General features: G+C 43.4%; 1 protein-coding gene across 4 annotated transcripts in view; it reads left to right on the forward strand.

Moving 5' to 3' along the window:
• Positions 1-3104: 3104 nt before the first annotated feature.
• Positions 3105-19290, forward strand: part of plxna1b (plexin A1b) — a 181396-nt gene continuing 165210 nt past the window's right edge. For 3 of the 4 annotated variants that reach the window (XM_082534177.1, XM_082534176.1, XM_082534178.1), the window contains exon 1: positions 3106-3268. The gene's annotated coding sequence lies outside the window, so the exon portion shown is untranslated. Of the gene's footprint in view, positions 3269-19290 lie in introns of all 4 variants that reach the window. The other variant, XM_082534175.1, reaches the window with a different exon arrangement.

Consider the following 19290-nt stretch of genomic DNA (forward strand, 5'->3'; position numbering starts at 1 on the left):
CAGCAGCAAAGCATCCAAACAGCCATGCATGCATTTATTTTATATTCTCACAGCTTTCAGCCCAAGCAACTCGACCCGTGCACTATCTAGTGAAGTCATGACAGCTAAGATTAATCAGGCTCATTAAAAAAAATACCACCACTGAGCACTATAGACAAAACAGCTTTTGGTTTGCACTGTAGGTATGTGCACAGAAAGGGCAGAGTTTTTTTGTTTAAGCATATTAGGAGTGCTGTGTCTTTATTTATTACTGTAATAATATGCAACCAGAACTCAACAAACAGCTCAGTGGAAGACAGAGGAAGCAAATAGTCATTCTGGCTCACATAAGCCTATTGTATATCATACTACATGAAAATTTTTCCCATGAGAATTTGCACCCGGCCTGAAGTGAACTGGACAGACGTGAGTCACACTAATACAAAGCTAATCAATGTGTTACTGTTTAACTGCGAGATAGAGGTTTTGTCCAGAGGCCTTTCACATGTTAAGTGAGGCTAATCTTTTAGTATTAGTGTGCCCAAACCAATTGTTTCTAAAGGCACACAGTGGGCTTTTTGACTACTACTGAAAAGCTGCGAGGTTTGATAGACTTGGGGGAAATTTTCTGGCAAGTGTCGAAACTCAGCTACTCTTCTATTCTAATGTGCAGGCACGCAAAGGTCTGTGTTGTTTTTAATCAAAAACACACATTGCATCTTCGTCCGTGAAACACTCATTCTCACCCTCTCACACTTAGATACACACACAGCTCGTGAGGCCAGGTGGTGTGGTTAGTGCCAGATCTTGGTCTCTGCTCTCCTGAGTGCAATTGGTAACCTGAGCTGCCTGTTTGAGTAACTCAGTTATCCCAAAAGCTTCCTTGCTGCACAGACATCATGGAAAAGTGCCCAAAAACATGGCTTACCTAAGCTCCTAATATTCACTCGCTCTTCGAGGAATATTGAAATAAAGCTTCGAAGGTGGCTTTCACCATTGTGAAGTTCAATATCATAGGAGAAGAGGAAGAATTAAAAGTTGGTTGGGGTATAGGCTTACAGGGGCAGTTTGTATTGAAAATCTGTCATCAAAGTGACACTGAGTCTAAGTAAGGCTGTGGAAATGTGTCAGCTGATGGGACATGACAGACAGGCTTCGGGCCTCCTCGTTTAATTAGAAGTCTGACTTGTTTTGTGGAGCTCACAACTAAAATCTGTCTGCGATCATCTCCCGGGCAAGTTCTAATTTGAACACCATTCACTGTAGATTTAGATTTTCTGCTCACGACCTGCAGGTATGCAATATCTTGCAACAGGATAAACTGTGCCTGTCAGGGCTTTAATGTCAACTGGTTGTCTTGCAAATATTTGTTGTCACTCTGTCCACTCCTGTCATCACCTCTATCTTGTTCCCACACAGTACTGCCTGGGTTTCTCCCCCTCTGCTGTCGTCTACTTCTAATGTAATCTTTTCCTGCGTCTGCTATTTGTTTTAACTTGAAGTGAGAGATGTGTGCTGTGAAACATATTTATGTAGGTAATAATAACTGTGATAATAATGACTTTCACAACTGTGATAGTTGTGATTGCTGGAGTGGTAGTTGAAAGTAACAATGTCCATGATTATATTTTAAGTGGCCTCCAGATTTTCTTGTTCTCTTTGTTTTATGTTAATTAAATATAATTAAATTGAACTAAAGTCATTTCTTTATATTTTACCAAGAAAATGGGGAATTGGTGCAGCGATTCACTGAAACTTGTGCAAACATACATGGAAATAAAGTATATAGGGTGAAAACTGAGTTTTTAACAGTTTGCATGAGCTTGAAAGTCAACATTTATTCTTAAATATAGCACAAACTTTCTCAGAAGAGCTTTTTTGTCATTGCTTTATGTAATGTCCTGATCCATGCTGAACCTCCTCCATATATACTGATCATCATTTGAACCAAAAACTGTAATTCAGGACTCCATCAGACCTGTTGCCACTGACTTTCAGTGCAGTTCCTGTGTAATTTCCCCCATTTCCCTTCCTTAAGAATAGCTTCTTGGCAGCCACCCTTCCACTGAGACTATTTCTGATGAGGCTTCAGCAAACAGTACATAGAAAAATTGAAGGTCCAGCTGCATCTTTCAGGTCCTGTGTGAGATCTTTGTTGGATTTTGTAATTTTCTTTCTCAAGAACATGACTTTCAGATACCATCATCTGCTGTAAATAGCTTTTTAGGTCAGCCACTTCTTCTTTTGTCCTCCACTTGTCCAGTGTTGTCAGTTTTTTAAAGGACATGCTACACACCATGCTGAGATGTGCCAAGTTTTCAGCTAATAACTCTATGAAAATCACCTTGCTGGTGCAAAAATACTATTTTATGCCTGTCAAACTGTGTTATCTTTGGTATTTTTCATATAATCGGCTAAAGAAATGGGAACAAATTACATGCTTTTGTGACAGGTTGCTAGTAACAAAGTGCCTAAAGACAATTTAAAATTGCTGCTTTGCTAAGTCGTCTGCTATGTGTAGTTACAAGACTTGCTCATCCTTTGAGTTATGATCTTTTCTTATGCTTGAATGATTCATAGGTCAGTGTTAAGTGACTTAAAAAAACAAACAAAATTCTCTGAAAATGGTCAGATACAAGAACTGCAGCCAACTTGCAAGGAACAACTTTAAAAGACCTTGCTCAAGACTGCTTTAAAAACATTACAGGAAACTCTGGCTCCTTGGAAGCAAAATATAAAAAAAATGAATGGTGACTCAAGACTTTTGCACAGTTTTGCATTTCTTTTTAGATTTTTATTAAGTAGATATAAATATTCATTTACAGAGCCTGCCACTACATAATTACCTACAACTGAGAAGGAGGAAATACAGAAAGCCAGATAATTAACAGTGTACGAACATAATAGTTCATAATTACAATTCAATTAAAAACGTGAAAAAAATAGTTTTGCACGTGTGGAAGCTAAGCTTGGCCAAATTATGAATGTAATGTAAAGGTCTCCCCAGCCTTCACATTATAAAGCAGTGGAAGCCCTCTATGGGTTTGTTTGGGTACTGCAGCATCAGCAGGGACAGCGGCGGCAGAGCGCCTCCTCCCTCCCTCCCTCCCTCTCTCCCTCCCTCCTACTCCTGGAGCCGGAGCTGCATTCCTCTCCTCTCCGCTCCATTCACACGCAGGGAGCCGCCGGAGAGAGAGCAGACCCGCTCTGTGACCAGTGTGGAAATGTCCACAAGTTTTGGAATTTAAAACCATGGCGAGGATATCTACCCCAAGGATCACTTGAACCTGTAAGTACCGCGAAAACTCTGGAGCAGGGCTCTTTTCGCGTGGAAGGAGCAGTTTTTGGTGGAAATATTGCGCTTACATTCCCCCCCTTCTGTATTGACACCGTGTGGTGAGTTTGGGGTTGTGTTTCGTCTCTTTTCCCCAACGTCTTCCCAGCTCGCGCTGTGTGGTTTCTCCACGAGTTTGCCGGGGAGAAAGGTGGAGGCTTGTGGCTCCGACCAAAGGCAGCCGTGGAAAGCCGTGCGGACGGAGGACCTGTAGAGAGATATCTACTTATTTAGGTGTGCGCTGGTGTGTGTAGACTTGCGTTTCTGTGTTGCGCTGTGTTGAATGTGCGCCCCGGTGTGACCACCAGCCGGATTGGAAACACAGAAGCGCACACACAGACACACACAAACTGTTAAAACTGCGGATATTTTGAGCTCGCGCGCCGCTTTAGCTAACTCTATTACTCTATTGCCTCGCGCTGAACACCTGGTGCTTTGAGAGAAAAAAGGGGATGGTTGCGGGTTTTTTTTTTAAGTATCCGCGGGTTTTGGTGCAGTGTGTTGAGTTTTTCTCTGCTTGAAGCACGGCTGTTGAATTAAAAATAAGAGTTTTTGGGAGAATGGGAAAAGGAGGAGGAGGGGGGGGAAGCAAACTACCGGCACCGGGCTAACGCGGACCAGCTCGCAGCCTAATCTGGCTCGGAGTGCGCCGGGCGGTTGCATTGCCTCGGAGGAGGAATGCCACCACCATACATAATTACAGGTATTCAAGGAGCTGACACTCACTGTCGCCTGGGTAAATAATCGGGGGGAGTCTGAAGAGTCTGCCTGGCCTTAAACGTTTTATTATTATTTTTTTTAATGTTATTTATTTATTGTTTTTTTTATGTTTGACTGCCCCGGCTTTAATAAATGGACCTAAGGGAGGAGTTGTGTTAGATTTCTCTAGGGAACAAGGTAGTACCCCCCCCCCCCCCCCCACCCTTCTAAAAAATAAACAAATAAATAAAGCGATTCCCGTATTAGCTTTAAAATAATTAGAAATTGTATGTCGGCGTGATGTGATTGGGCCATTAATCTGCAAACCAGTTTGTGGCAATTTGCGAGCTTTGTTATTCGACGGCAATTGAATTCCTCTCTTCTGAGCAGGGATGGAGTGGTGAGGGCTGTCTGTGGGTGTGTTTGAGTGCGCATCGGTTGTCAGCTATTGAAAATGCTCTCATTGCTCTATCGGATTCTCCTCAGTTCTATTTTTTAATCAAATCCTGGTTAACCAAATTAGTCTACCCACCCCGACCCCCGCACGCAGCATGAATTCATTTGGAGCCCGTTTTAAACATGCATTCATGAATCATATTAGATGAGTAAAGGCTTAGAGATAATTTGAACCTTTTTTCGGGGTGGTGGGGTGCAAGACTGGGGGTTAATGAGAAAAGTCACATCTGTGTTCCTTAAATATTTGCGCGTGGGTGTATCATCTGCACATCGTGGCACCCGTCGGACGATTTTACTACATGTGGCACCCCCTGGAATAGACAGAGGCGGTTTGTGTGTGATGATGGCATAATTCTGTATTAGAGGTGGTGTGACCCTGTTTGGCCTGAGATAGGGGAAGCAACAGTTTGTTATTGACAGTTCAATGAAATGACATGCATTCACATGTAAATACTGTGGGATTTCAACCATGACATGAGTGTTTGTTTAAGAGGTGGTGCCTAGACACAAGGCTTTAAATCACTTAACCACAGGACCAGGGACATCTCACCAGCTGCACAACACAAGCATACTGAACATGTCAAAATCAAAACTGGCATTATTCACACCAGCGTGTGACTGACAGAGAGGAACCAAAGGCATCATTGACTTTTTTTGTGTGCAAACAATGACCTTTTTCTTATTTAGCAGCGACGGGGCTTGAAATGACAAAAAGCTCAGTGTAGTTCTCCTAGTGACAAAAAAAATCTTCAAGTGATTATGGATATAATAATATGCTCATGATTACACATGTGCATGTTTAGACATGCCCAAACAACTGCCTGTTTTGACCCTAATCTATGAGAAATGGGAGGATCTCACCTACGTGATTGTTTCTTTGTTGTTTCAAAAAGTCCCACTAGTCCAAATGTCATCTTGTACGGCATTAACATGAAAGCTGGCAACCCAGCCAGAAAATTACAAGCAATTTCCCTCAATCTTCCCTAATTATGATACAGATCTGCCCCACAATAGAGCAGCAGTGTCGTGAATTTTCAAAGTCTGCCCTGTCCAGTCTGCCTGCTGCCGTTTGCCGCTGTGAAGAGTAAATCTGTGATGTCCAAACTTTGGAATTCGAGCTGACATGTGCTCTTTGCACCCCTCTGGTCCGGCCTTTGTGTGGCTCCCCCCACGTCGCATTGCTCCGGACGTTTCAGTGAGCGGCATATTTAAGGTCTAATTAGATTGTAGATGGATGACGAAGCAGAGGGGTTGCGCTAAAGTGAGGACTGAATTGCATCTTGGCATGCTGTAAGACTGAGCTTGATATATTTTGCTTTACTGCTTATATTGATAGAGGATTTTAGAAAAGGAAATAAAAACAAGGATTTGAAATCAATTCCTGCAGACACACATGGGACTTTCTCAGCTGGAGTGAAAAACTACTTCACTGGGTTAAGGAAATTGTTTATATATGGGAAAGGACTTTCACAGTGTAACTGTATTCTTGAGGGTATGCTGCACTATGATTCATGGCTTTCATGCAGTGGGAAGATATATGCACTGTGTTTGCACTCACAGTTTTGTAGTCTGTGTGTTGCTACACTGCAGAATCCAGGTCCTTTTCCGGTGTTCCTCAATGTTTGACCAGTGTAACATCCTCAACTTTTAGGCATTTCCTACTCTCTGCCTCCACTTTTCTGCTGCTCTTCCTGGCTCCAGCCTCATGCTGCCACTCAGACTTCCTTTCCTAGTCCGTTCTTGCCACCGACACCCCCCAAATCGAACACTTTCCCTCTTCTCCAGCAAAGTTACACCTTGTCAGGTTGCATGCCGATTCTCCTCTCCTCTGGTCTCCCTTTTCCTCCTCCTCCTAGAGAGAGACTGGACTAGCAGGCCAGGCCAGGCTTCTCTGTCTGTTTCACAACTGGCTCCTCACTATGTTTCATTTACGAGATGGCTAGTCTTCATTGTTTGCCAGTGCCTGTCCATTGATGCCCCTTTGGCTCAGTGAAGAAGCGTTTACTACTAACTGAAACGGGATCCCCTCTTGAACTGAAACAGTGGTTATGTCAGAGAGTGTCACGTACACAGTAGTGTTAACTCTGCCCCACCCCCCCCATGTGTGACTGAGGGCTTTTTTGGCTCAGCGATGTTGTAATGCAATATCTGCTTTCATATCACAGCCGGTGGAGATGGCATGTTTTTATTACATGAGTTTTCATTTGTGTCAGTCTTGCTAAAGAGGTTAGGCAGAGAGGTATGTTGCCTGCTGGGTTCTGTTGAACTAGTGTTTATTTATTTATTTATTTATTTATTTCGTTGCACGTCTTGATCTTTTCTTCCTTCTTTGCTTCCGTCACGTCCTGCCCAGCCTCTCCGTCGGTCACCTCCCTATATCTCTTTCTGAGCCTTTCCCTTCCTGTCTTTCCATCAGTATTTTACTTAGGCTCTCCAGGGTTTCTGTGATGCCCTGAGGTGAGGAGCCACTCAGCAACAGCAATATTAAAAAGCACGAAAGAGGGTCCAGCAGTAGGGCTCTACCCGAAGGCCATGCTGTGCACACACACACACACACACACTCACAGCTCTCATGGTGCTAACACCTATCCAGCCGACAAGCCTTAATATGAAATAAATTCACTCGCCAATACCTGGCGGGCCTGTCTTGACTGACTGCTCAAATAGGAATGACCTCCATTTGGCCCAAATAAGAAGCTGGGATTGAGAGTCAGTGGGCGGTGTTGAACTACAAAGTGCTGGTGCATTACGAATCATATCAAGAGGTGAGTTTGCAGGTGAGCCGGCAGCATAAACCCTCATCAGTGCCAATCAGAGGCAAATTTAAAGGTAGACTGAGCTATCTGCAAGCTTCATCAAAGTTTTTGCAAAAAAAAAAGGGGGGGTGTGGGAGGGGGGTGATCAGGTGTGACAGCTTTATTTTGGTCTCGGGGAAACTGGCTGAACTAGAAAGGATGCATAAAGTGAGTGGTTGTGGAATTTAAATGAGGGCTCAGGCTGTACTGTTTGATGCTCTGACCATTAAAAACCCAAAATCCTTGTTGCATGCCTTACTATAGTATAGCTGATTCAATATGACCACTGTGAGCAGAGCAGAAATGTCTGCAGTCTGAAAATGGCTTTTTTCTTTCTTTGAGGAAGGCAGCTTTAGTTTCTCCGCCGTGCTCATCCAAGTGAACTGTCTGTTATGTATAATTAATTTTCTCCTCTCTCCCAGTTTATTTTTATCGCTCACTTTTAACTGTTTCTTCAAAGGACCCCTCCCCCGCTTCCGTCTTCCTCAGTGCCTGCTGAAAGTGACAGCTGCTCGGGTACAGGGATGCTTTTTGAAGCAGGCACTGAAAAGGCCACTCACTCAAGACAACTCGGAATAGAAAAATCTCTGCCGTTCTGACAGTATCAAAACCACTCCTGCTAATCTGGCTGCAAATTGAAAGAAGCTCCAGTGTTAGTCTGTGCTGCATGTTGGGGAACAGAGTTTACATGGCTCCCTTTATTGTTCAAAGATTTGTTGGTTGGTTTGCTTACAATGCAAGGCAGAGGGACAAGACTGACTTAAGTAGGGCAAGAAGAAATTTTGTCGTTCACTGTTATGTGCATACTCACATTTCTCGAGGACAATACTGCGATGAGTTTATTTTCAAAGAAAGTCAAATTGACAATCCCTCATTTCATTTGTGGGAAAGACTCCTCCCAACCAAAGCGAACCAGTGTCATTGGCTGTATTTGACCCTTGACCCCCAGCATGTCACTACTTGGATTGAGTTACAGTCATTCCGAAGGTCCCAGCGATGCAGAATTAAGCTCGTTCCACTTCTGACCTAGTGGCCTTGTCTAGAATCCCACTACACCTGCAGCTAGTGGGCACAACCTCAGCATATGAGGCTTCCTACCTGGCAGGCTAATGCTCTTGTCAGCAGTCTGTCTTCCCCCATCAGACACTGACTCAGACGGGCAGCTTGGGTCTGATTGTTGCAGACGGACCAAAAAAAGGAAAAGAAAAAAGGTTTCTCTTGTTGCTTTTTCGCTTATAAAAAGAGAGCGAGTCTGGTATTGATCTGGAAATCATCATTCCTTCCTGTAATCTCATCTCATGTCATCTATATTGTTTAATAAGTTTATTGATGAGGTGTGCATCTGACAGGTTGAGTTGCACTTAATATTTTCCTGGATTAGCATCTGTGAAGTGAGGCTTCCTAGAATCATAGTTATTGTTACTTAATGTGAATCTCAAATTTTTTTCTTTTTCTTTTATGAACAGTATGTTAGAACTGAGAATTAAGTCACAGACATAGAGGGTATCCCACATACCCCTAGTGTCTGCCTTCCTAAATTTACTCTTAGCAGGAACAACCAATTTCCCTAGTTTATAGGGCAAAATTCTAACCTTTGAATGGCTTCTATCTGGAGCCTGTCAGTATAAGTGGCAGAAATTGTGTCTTGCGGATGCTGAGATAGTCTCAGTTTAGATGAGGGAGCCTACTGGTTGTTTACTGTGCTCACTAGAGTCTGTCTGCCTCTTCAGGCATGTTTGGCTTGTTAATGAGAACCACTGTGTGAGAGAGGAGGCAGTGCACTGTGGGTGTGTGCCTGTGCATGTATTTGCATTGAGATAAGCAGCACATCGTTGATGTGCACACTGTATCTTAACATATTTGTGCACGTGAAAGTGAAAAGACCTCTGGTTTAATGTAAGGTAACTCTCCACTGTTGTAAAGGAGATGAAATGGTGAAGAGTTTTCACTGGCATGTAGTTATTGAATGTTTTGATTAATGTAATGGTGCAGTAACTCATAATTGCGTACTTCTTTTTCATCCATCTCAGTCATAGTATCTGCTGTGTCGTTATTGCTGTCTTGCATCCTTCTACTTGCTTAACACACACACCCCTCCTGGTTTCTGTTGTGTTTACCAAGGGGAATCTTAAATAATTCAAATGGTCTGTACTCCCCAGCCATGTAAATAAGACCTAATAGAAGGAAGGCTTTTGAAAAGAGCCACATGGCTGTGGGCTAGCCTGTAAATCAGCTAGATGCCTGTCTGGGCTCTTTATTGTGTCTGTGTTGGGACTAGCAGTAACCTCCATGTTAGCGGAAGGACAACTCATTCCACAGAGGTCAGCAGTTTGGTGACTGTGCCCCCGAGGCAGCGGTGGGCATTGAAGAAATGTGTGCATATCCATGTAGGACACAGGTAAATGTACCCTCTCTCTAGTCCCTTAGTTGCGTTCAGGTTCAGGTTTGTGTGACACACACAGACACGCATGCTATGCCTCATAAACCATACACTCTGATGTCAGCACCTGCATGTGTGTTTACCAGATGGAGATAAGTGCTCATTTATTCATTTTGTTTACCAGTAATTTTTTCCCCTGAGTGCTTGGCACTCATTAGATGTCGGCTGGTGCTTTTGGCTAGCTTGGTGTGTGTGTGTGTGTGTGTGTGTTTGTCTGTGTGTGTGTTTGGAGAGGGCAGACTCTTTGCAGAAAACCAGTCAATCATGGGGACAGAGAAAAAAAGAAAAAAACATTTTGCTCTTTCAACATAACAGAAAAAGCAGTTAGCCTTCTTAAATCCGCTATGCTATCCCACTTCAGCTGCAAAAAGAAGGGTAGGTTTTGAGTAGCTTTAGCCTAAATCACTTTGGAGCGCTTCCCAGCTTCTCACCTCTCCACGTTTAACTCCCAGTAGCCAATTTTCTAAAACCAAGTGGGACCTGTCAGGTTTTGGGACAAGCTCAATTTTTTTAAGCTATGGTTAAAAGCAGTATTGCTTCTCTTGAAACTCTAGCCCGGATGAAAAATGATTTCTGTTAAAACAGCACTCCAAAAGAACCACTGAAATTATTTTTAAAAGAAAACTGGAACATAAATAAAAGTGCAAACCTTTTACAGTAAATAGCCCTGTTTGTAGTTGAAACCAGGCCACTTACTCCACACGCCTAATCACAATGTTATGTGTCTGTCTAAGAAATGGTTTCCCGATATTCATGTCCCTGTGCTTATGGTGAAGTTGACTTGTCACATAGAAAATGTAGCCTGAAACTCCTCTTAAAATGGTGAAGAAGCAGCATAGAATATCCTACACCTCCTCCTTCTTCACTCCTTTTTTATTTCCACAGCCTCTTTGTCAGCTTTCTTTGTACCCTTCACAAAGGGTTAAAGAGGGAGAAGTGATGAGTAGCCCACTGAGTCTGGCCTCTATTGTATGTTGGGATTGTGCCACTGCATAGCATGTCGACTATAGACACATGTACATGGGACTTTTCTGATTTCACAGGGACTATGGTTACCCCGTAATACGACGCTCACCTGCTGCAGAGTTATGCAGATATGAGACACGTGTATTTTATGAGCTCACTCAGTGGAAAAATGTTGTTTTCATATTTTTCTTTTGCATAGTATTTTTCACTTTTGAACTATACTGTACTCGAAGCTTGATGCACACTGTGCACCTTAGATCACGTTCCTAGCATTTCACAGCTTCAGAGGAAAGTTTTCGGGATGCTGCAGAAATACTTTGTTTTGCTTCTCTTCTGTCAGTGGAACCATGTGCTTGAGGACTATAAAATCTCATTCCCCTCTCTTTTCTACCTTACATACCTTGTTAAGGAGAAAACCACAGACAGCATGGTGTGCAGAACACTGGTGACTGCTCAGTCCAATTCTTTTAGCAGACCTGTGTTGCCTCCATGTAATAACGGCACAAATCCTGGGGGTTCTTTTAAGTTGTCTCTCTGTCCTCGACCACCTGCAGAGAAAAAGCAAACCGACAGGGGCACACTGGGAATAAGTGCTCCAGGCCAGACAATGGCGGACCGCCAGGAAGGGGGTGGGGTGCAGGTTGTAGCCAGAAATAGAAGAAGAGCAGGAGGAGGAGCAGGGCTCCAAACTTTGAGGAGGGGTGGGAAAAGAGAGGTCAAATGTTACAATGATCTGTACTTTGAAGGTGGAGTAGAGCCATGGAGGTTTTATTGCCAGTGCTCTGTTGTTGCTTTTTGCCCATTCTGGGGTGAACCTCTGGTCTGCTACTGCATTATGGGGAGGGGCATATAGATGGGTCTGGATGTGAGCCACACATTGCTATCCCATGATGTCTTCAGTTGCGCTTGGTCACCTCTGACCTCTTCTTCCAGCAGTTGTTGCATTGGTCAGCAGCTTGCCTGGCCCCACATAAAGAGGCGTAGAGTAGCAAGGAACATCTTTGCTTCAGTGAGTCTGTTTTTTTTCAGCTTCTAGATTTTCTAGGCTGGATAATGAGGCAGAGCATGTGACGAAACAGCCAGCAAACACGAAGGAATGCATCAGCGATACCATTCCGTTTCAAATGAAATGGGGTGTGGAGCTTGTGCCTGGTGATGTGCTTGAGCTGGGAGGAGTTGCTTCCTTTCACTCAGTCTTTTCTCTCGAGACTGTCCTCCCTCTGCCTCACCAAGATTTCCTTGGTTTCCATTGCATGTGAAGGAATGCGGCTGTTCTGGTTGATCAGCTCAGCTCTTCATTGTTTTCAGAGTGTGACCTTGTTTGGTTCTCGGGATCAGCTTGACATGGCCTCTGGTGCACTTGCAGACGTACTCTGCGTGTCCTCTGACACATGACAAATCGTATTTGTCTAACTGGCACTTCAGGCAATACCAAATGTTAGCTCAAAAACAATGGAATGACCAATAACCAAAACCAGTGGTTACATTTAAAATGGACATGTCTGAAATTTGTAGCTTTTTCCAAACCCAAGTTATCATCAAGTTGGAGCATCTTTTAGTCACTGGCACACATCTCATGAAGACATTTTAAGGAACAAGCTGTTTTTAGTTTTTCTTTCTTTCTTTTTTTTCAGTTAGACACACCTCATTCTCCCCTCAACAATCACTGCCGCAGTGAAACTTGGCCACAGCACAGACACATTTTCAAAAGTAACCCATCTCCCAGTCTGCTTGTAGCTGCATCAACATAAAAGTGTTTAGATTTGTGAAAGGGCGGGATATTAAGAATCTGAACAAAACGACGCCAGAGCCTGCACCTCGGCCAGAAAGAGCTGAGGGAAAAGAATAAGACAGCCGAGGAATAAGGGAGGGAACTTGGCAGCGCTAACTAACTCGGAACAGCAACAAGACAGCTCGCACCGAAAAATACTAAATAATATTGCTGCAGTGAGCAGCTTTTGTATTCAAAGCAGGGCAAGGAAGAGAAGAGAGTGGTGGGAAAGAAGGATGACAAAAAATAGAGAGGAGCTGATTCAAACTTTAATTAAAGTCTGAACACAGCACTGGAACAGCTGCTGTTGCTTGTGCCACCCCGCCACTTTGCGGCTTTTTTTTTCTCTTCTTTTTTCTATTCGGAAGCCAAACAGATGTTATGAGGGGGTGGTGACTTTATCGGACGAAAGGGTTTGTTTTCAGGGAAGAGGAGGAAATTAAACTCTCCCACTGTTAGAACAGTGTTTTTAGTAAATCATTGTGGACACTGTGCACAGCAGTGGTAACTATGACCGTCTGATATCTTATCTCACGCATTATATTATGGTCCTTTCAGACGAGCGTTAAACTGACTCTTTTAAATGAAGAAAATTTTGTATTTAGAAAGTGTCATGTTCGATTTTCTTTTTTTTGTTTAAAGGTGATTGTGGCAGTTTGTCATATAGACATTATTACGTCTGTCACGTCATATGTTAAACTTTCAGGTGCTATTCACACCAGCCATCACTGTGTAGAGTATCAGCCCGCCCCCCACCCCGTGTGATCCAGATGTCTGTCATCATCAGTGTGGTAAAATCCCATTTGGTTGGGCTCGCTCACCTCCCTTATCGGCGTCTGTCTCTCCATCTCTCTCCCTCTTTCTCTTTCTGTCACTCTTCTATGGAGGACGTGATGAAAATGGCTGTTTAATCATGCAGAGAGGTCAACCAATCGAAGGGCCTAGGCCGGGTGATTTAAAGGCCTATTCAGAGCACAGCTGGAGGGAGAGAGAAAGGGGGGGTGAGAGGAAGAACGAGAGAGCTACAGAGAGAGATGGGCTGGGGTTTGATTGCTGTATGCCACAGGCCAGCTCTCATCCACTTACCTCTGGTCTCATTTCACTAATAATTGTCCCTGATAGATTGATGTTATAGACAGGAGATTAGTGAATGGAGTAGGTAGAGGGCAGATAGGCAAAAAGATGCCGCAATGGCAAGCCGACCTGTCTGTTTGGAGAGTCGCGTACACGCCAAACAGCAGAGGAGACCCCTGTTTTCCTCCAATTAACGGCTTCCACTCTTGCTACCGAGCGTACCCGTTTCACACAGATACACAGTTTGAAGACGAGGCAGTTCTCACCTGAATGTCCATGGGTGAGAGTGACAGATGGTTGGGAGGAGCAGGGGAAGTGAAGACAGACAGAAGTGTTGATTGTGTCCGGTCTTTAAGCCTCGTTTCCACACTCACGCCCTCAACTGCCCCGGTATCAAGTTTATGGCACAGGTACTGATATGCACAGTTAATTCATGTTTCACCATTTATTGTAAACATCCATCATTGCTGTCCACATAAGATACATTAAAGCTAAACATATTTTTTCTTTTAGGAGTTTAACAGTATTAAATTTCATGTTGTTAAAGTACAGTAAGCCTCTTCCTGTAGTGTAACCTTTTGCCTGCCCAGCGCAAGAATATTGTGTGTGTTTGTGTTCACAGTGGATTCACAAAGAAAGATTGAAAGGAATTTCCCCTGGTCCTGACAGGGGTATTGCCTGATCAACTTTATTGAATCAAGAGTATTGACTTCAGCTTCTGTTCTCATGTCATCCTGACATGACAATTTTCCACAAGGTGTCCGGTGAAGCTAAATGTTTCAAAGGGACGTCAGTCACTCCTGCCCTGTTTTAATGCTTGTCTCCCTTCAGTGTGTGCACTTGTGTCTGTCACTGTTATTTAATTTTTTGTTTCCAGTGAGTTGAGGACTGCTGAGCTGGTCAGTAGGCTCACATTAACTTTATTATGTGTCTAATTATACAGAGCTGATATTTGGCTGCTTCCACTGCAGTTAAATTAACAACCTGCTAAGTAAATTTTTGTTTTTGGTTCAGTTTGTGTGCTCTGATGCATGATGCTGTCTGCTTCTGCTTTGAAAGTTTCCAAACACTGCACAACTCAGTGCTGCAAAGACACAAATGAGAGCTACAGCGGCCCCGGTTCTTTTTCTAGTTCTTTGCAAAGCTGCAAAAATATGCAGTAATAGGATGATCTCTGCTCACTCGACACGCAAGTTGTCAGAGAGAAAGAATGTAAAGAGAAAACAATGAGAAGTGTTGACATGACTCTTTAAATCATGCTTTGGTGGTGAATGTACAAAACTATGGCGCAACCTGCACGTGACATATGCTTCTGCAGAAATGTGACTGTGTCATGCGACACAGATAAGAACAGCTGTGGTTTGGGCCATGTAAGTCAGTAACGTATGTCAATGCAAGGGATTAAAGATGTTTCAGCATGTCAGAATACCATACTAAAACACAGTATTCCACCAATGCAATTCTTTCAGAGCTTCATCGCACTTTGTTTAATGAGGGCAGATTCACTTGTTCAAATTTATGGAACCAGATCCCAGATATATAAGATTAGCATCTATAGACCTAAGAATGAATTCAATGTAGGGAATCCACAAGGCGAATTGCCAAGTATAAATCAAATTTGAGTTCTTCGCTTGCATTAGCACTAGAATGTCTGATGAGAGGCTGATGAAGCAGCGCTCTCGACACTCCAGTACTCAAATCAAGAATCGATTAATCACAGTGCGTAAAATGTCAGAAAATGGTTGATCGAAGTGATAATTTTCTGGAGCCCAAGGTTGAAAGCAGTGGTTGGTTGCTTCGTCTTAAACCGCTGTTTGAAAAAGATCCTAAATTTAGTGTGACACCAAATGGGCAGATGCAGAAAGTAATTTCATTTGAAAAAGCTGGAGTCTGTCCATTGGCCACTCAGCTGTGATTTAGAGCTTCCTTTTCTTTGTCTTCTGTGGAATCTCTTAAGGACAGAGAAGGTTTGGGGACAAGTTTTCACATCTGCATCGCAGCTGCAATGTTGGGCTGCAGGGATTTTGTTACTCCGTGCTCACCGTGTCTCTGCTTGTGTTTCTGATATAGCCAATAGTATTTGTGGAGTACCACTCCAGCAGATAGGTGGCCTCTTGCTCTCTCTCTTTCTCTCTCTTTCTCTCCCTCTTTTTCTCTCCTTTACACACTCTCTCTCTCCCTCTCCCTCCCTTCCCTTCTCTATGACCTTGCGTTGGCGTGTGCTGATGAGCGCTGAGTGGATACACTCATGAGTGGTGTGTGTGGATGTGTGTGAGGGGCTAGAGAAACTGTAGGAGCTCCATTTGTTGTGTAAATGCAAGCCGCTAATTGACTGCCGGGCACGCAGCCTCTCCTTCAGAGGCTGAACCCTGCCCTCCGTCGGGACCCGGGGATCCTGCCAGGGGAATGTTTGCCCCCTCTCTCTCTCTCTCACTCACACACAGACAGACACACACTCACACACACACACAGACACACATCCGCACACGCTCCCAACAGCCTCCCTTTCTCTCTTTTCCTCTGCTGGAGCAGGCCTGGCACAGGGCCAGAGTGAGGATGGGCACAGCGCAGGCCTCTCTGTTCTCTTGCTGTCTGTCTCTGTGTCGAGCTCTCTTAATGAAAATATACACTGCATTTTCACATAATAACATGCGCTGTTTTTGAGCACACTCCTTATTTCCATTTTTTAAATGGTCAACCGTCTCCTTATATCATATGATACTAGCTACATTTGATATTTGTTTTTTCAAAGAAGCAGAATATGGGAAATCTTTATGAATAGGTAAAGTCTCACTGGCATTAGTTACACAGACTTAATGCCACAGGAAGATGAAGAAATTCTCACTATGCTATGCTTTAATTTAAGGCTTAGATTTTCTTTTGTTGTTCAATTAGGGCTGAAACCACTGGCCATGGTAGCCATATCAGTGTTAGCCTCAGTGGTAAGCCGGTATGAGACATCTAGCCCAACTGCTGGCTGGCTAGCAGCCCAGATGTCACTTACCCCCCCCCCCCCCCCCCCCCCCCCCACACACACACACACACACACACACGCACACGCAGAGGTTTCTGTGTCGCGCTGGCTGAATTTATAGCCTATAGGTTCAGGTCATTCTCTTTTTACCTCTGTCCTCATGTTTTTTTTTTTTGCCTGTCCCAGTCTATGTAGATGCATTTTTGTACATCCACAGACTTTATTCAGCTAAAAAAAACTGAACTATGCTTACCAGAGTTTTTTGTGCTTAAAGGATTTTCAGTGGTACACATATGCTTCATGTTTTTAGTGAATTGGCTTTCTGCTGCGGTTTCCATGTGTCCACAAGTCTCTAAATATCTGAAGCTAGAAAGTTGTCCCGTACACTAGCTTATTTCTGGTTGCAGTTCCTACATAATGACACAAGAATAGTTTGAGGTGTGTGTTGTGCCCTTGTACCTAATGTTAGACATTCAGTGCTTGGTATATGTAAAGGGATGTGTGCTGGAACCCAGGCAGGAGGCCAGATTGTTACAAAATTACAATGCTAAAATGGAAAAAATGCATGCTTACGCACACAGACAGAACAGAAAGACCTTCCATGTTCAGGTTTTCCCACCTTAGTCCATTGTTCTGTAGCGGTAAACATTTAGGAACACAGAGAGGAACAGACAAACAATAACCTGACACACTCTCCCATAACACTCTGTTTAGACTGCAAACACAAAGGAGTAAGTGAGTGTGTATTTGTGTGTACACACTCCAAGCTGCAATCCCTAGAAATAAATAAATAAATAAATAAAAGGCGAAGTGCAGTGCAGGGCCCTGTGACTAAAAATGGGACATTGCTGAATTTACGCCATTAACATCCACATGAAAGCATCCAAATGTCAAGAATGTGACTTTCTATTCCTGGTAATTCAGAAATGCTTAGAATGCAGTAAATTGGCAGCACGAGCTAAATGAAGTCAGTCCAGTCGGTAACCTTGGTTTAATGCTCGTCCATGTTCAGTTTGTTTGATGTGATCTTCACACCCCAGCATTTGATAATGGTATTCGTGAGAGAGATACTTGACTTTAAAAACAGGCCTGTGCTTAAATGTGTTATTTTAGGCTTATTTATTTTGGTGACTGTGAATTACACACAAAGAGACAAAAGGAAGGATTTCACATCAAGCTTAACCACTTGTGCTCTAGAGACATCAACAATAGGATTAGCTGGCCTGCTAAATAACCAAGGCCCAGGCCCAAGCCTATTATACTGCCACAAGTTCTTTTTTTTAAATGTTTGTTAATATAGTCACCTGTTATTCCCGTATAATGAGTTGCTTTTGCACAAACCACTTTACTGACAGCAACTGAAATATGTTCATGTTTTTTAGGACACATTATGGCACTTTGGGGTTTTTTTTGTTTTGCTAGAAGTGACTGATAAATCAGCCTTGGTCACATATTTGATTAAATGCCTGCACTTTGCAGAGAGTGTATTGTGCCACAAAGGGTATATCTCAGACCTGCTGACAGATCTCTTGTTTTTGTTTAGATTTTAGGACATGATGAATTGAGTCTGTGGTGCTGTTAGTCACAGTGTTGCCCAACAAGTTTGAATCGGGAGAGCAAGAATTTCTAGTTTTTAAAAGTGTGAACAAAAGCAGACAGGAAGATTATTTCACTGCCTAGGAAGTTTCTCACCTTTTTACAGCAAATGTATCTCTTGTTTTAATCCCCACTATAATCTCCACCTTTGATATGCGAACATATAAACTGCTAATAAAACGTACTGAAGCACAAAGACTGTGTGTAAAAGTGAAAGAGAGAAATGATACAGTGGCTGGCAGATTTAATGACGAAATAAAAAGAGGAAGTAAATCTAAAATATGCACCAAGCACAAGAAAAAAGTAAACAGTAGTGGGAAAAAGTTGTAGAGGAAGGGAAAGAGCAAATTGTGCTTCCTCCCTTCTAGCTATATTAGTAGCACTGTAGCCAGACAGTGTTGAATCTGAGTCAGCAAGAGCTGAACTGGGGCCCTACCCTATAGCCCCAGGGTTGCTAGTAACAGACACACACACACACACGCAGACTCACTCAGGCACAGTGTCAGACCTGTCGCCCTATTCTCCTCAGCCCTCCAGCTCTAGCCCTAACTATAGCTGTTCAGCCAACCACTCTTAATTAGTAGCTGCTGCTGCCGCCTGCCCTGCCCCGGCGCCACTGTGGTGAAGCCCCAGCCCCACATCTGTGTGCGTGTGTATGTGTGTGGTGGGTTTCAGTACGTGTTTACTCTGTACATCAGCTGCAGTGATGTCTGCATGTCCTCTTAGCAGCGTGCGTTCCTCCTTTGTGATATTGCAGGTGGAACAGGAAGCGCTGCACAGAGAATACTTAATGCTGTATTTGCTCTGCAGACAATGTGGTTATGTGCATGATATTGTTTCGCCACGTGCTTGTCTCTAAAGTCTTTTTAAACGATTCATTCAACTCATGTTGGTACACAAGGGAGCTGCTTCAGAAAAACAGTCATCAGAGGAAAACTCAAATTCTTTCTTAGTAATGCGTCTCAGAGATCACAAGTGCAGAAGAGTAGGTGTGCTTTGAGAGCCTAAAGAGTCTCAGACTGTCAGGAAAATCTATATTTCCCCCATTTCCAATGTTGTGGGAGCTCAGTAGCTGTAACTGCTCAGTGCACATTTTGAGAGATGGGTGTAGAATCTTGTTTCACTAGTGTCCTTGCTGAGGTTTATGCCTGTCAAGAGACAGCCAAGTGTGTGTGTATGCTGTGTGTATTTACTGCTTCAATACGT

This window comes from Aulonocara stuartgranti (genome assembly GCF_965226115.1).
Source record: "Aulonocara stuartgranti genome assembly, chromosome: 5".
Classification (NCBI taxonomy): domain Eukaryota; kingdom Metazoa; phylum Chordata; class Actinopteri; order Cichliformes; family Cichlidae; genus Aulonocara; species Aulonocara stuartgranti.